General features: G+C 47.0%; 1 long non-coding RNA gene across 1 annotated transcript; it reads left to right on the forward strand.

The window, feature by feature from the left end:
• Window position 1: 1 nt before the first annotated feature.
• Window positions 2-212, forward strand: LOC103460946 (uncharacterized). The gene is made up of 2 exons (XR_533024.1): window positions 2-65; window positions 141-212. It is a non-coding gene; the product is annotated as an uncharacterized LOC103460946 (long non-coding RNA).
• The last annotated feature ends 1358 nt before the right edge of the window (window positions 213-1570 follow it).

The raw sequence follows: 1570 nt of genomic DNA on the forward strand, positions 1-1570 counted from the left end.
GTTTCCTGCATCTCCCTGTCATCAGACCCTCTGTTCCTCTGCTCCACCCGTCCACTGCTCTACAGGTCAGTTAAGCTGAACATTTCTAAGATACCTCTCCTTTGTCCGTGCATCACCAGTCTTCTCCCCTCTCTCCTCAGTGCTGTGTTTGATGACCTCTCCCTTAGCTGAAACCAGTATCTGAAAAAATAAACTTTGTTTTCCTTTTTATACTCCTGTGTGTGGTTGAATTTCCGGGTCCCCTCTGAGTACCCTTACACCAGGTTCTCTTGCAGGAGAACTCCTTGGGATGGAGGACCTCTACAGCCGGTCCGGTCAGTCCCTGACCGTCCTGGTCAACCTGGAGGAAGAGGATCGGTGGATGGAGATCATGGAGGACGAGGAGGCGGCCGACGATGGCTTTGTAGTCGGGGAGCCGGAAGACCTGACGGTGCCTGTCCTATATGAGACCCTCAACACGTCCCCAGAGGACAGCGGCGTCTCCCTGGCCTCGCCCTCATCTTCCTCAGGGCGGTCCACGTCGTCCAGCCAGGACTCCAGATCCTGCTCCAGCCGAGGTCAGCGCTGACAGGTGCAGGTCATCCCTCAGCAGCTCCTGTCCTGCTCCTCTCATTCTGGTTGGCACACCAGTGGCTCCTCTGCCTGCTATCCCTGTACCCCATTCCACAAAGAGGAATCGGCGATGCAGGGCAGAGGAAGAGGCCGCTGGTATGCAGAAAAGGAGGTAGTAAGGGAGATGGCATTCAGCACGCGCAGGACATGTGGCCACCCAAAGACTTTGGCCTCAGCCGCTTCGGCAGAGCCACATTCTGCCCGGGCAGAGCTGGTGGGCCGTCTTTGGAGGCCTGGCTGGCAGAGCAGCGCCAGCAGAGGCCACCACAACCCCCATAGGTGGATGTACATCTTTTAAATATTGGATATATGTAAAAATGTAAATCTTTATACTTACCCAAATGTATAATATAACTTGTATATTTTGTATTGTGATGTTTGTTTTTTCCCATTTATATTCCTTAATAAAGTTGTACTTGATGTAACCCTGCTTATAAGTGGAAGTGTGTTTTTTTTTTTGTTTTTTTTTTATCAGTAGCTGGCTGTGAAATGCTACAACATGGTATTTACCACTAGCTAATGCTACAGCACAATAACAACATAGAACTTATTAGCAACCAATGCCAAAGCGCTACCCCAACTCAGTATTTATTAGTAGCTAGCTGTAAAGCTGTACAAAAACATGGCATTTAGCCCTAGCAAACGCAAGCACACAATACAAACATAATACAAATTAGCAATTAATGCCAAAGCGTTAGATCAACTCAGTATTTATCACTAGCTAACATTTGCACAATACCAACATAGCACATATTAGCAACTAATGCCATCGCACTACACCAACTCAGTATTTATCACTAGCTAATGCTAATACCCTACATCAACCTGATATCTAACACTAGCTAAAGTTTCAGCATAATAACAACATGGTACTTATTAGCAAGTAATGCCAAAGCGCTACACCAACTCAGTATTTATCAGTAGCTAGCTCTAAAGTACTGCAACAACATGTACATTT

Source organism: Poecilia reticulata, unplaced genomic scaffold (assembly GCF_000633615.1).
Source record: "Poecilia reticulata strain Guanapo unplaced genomic scaffold, Guppy_female_1.0+MT scaffold_368, whole genome shotgun sequence".
Taxonomy (NCBI): domain Eukaryota; kingdom Metazoa; phylum Chordata; class Actinopteri; order Cyprinodontiformes; family Poeciliidae; genus Poecilia; species Poecilia reticulata.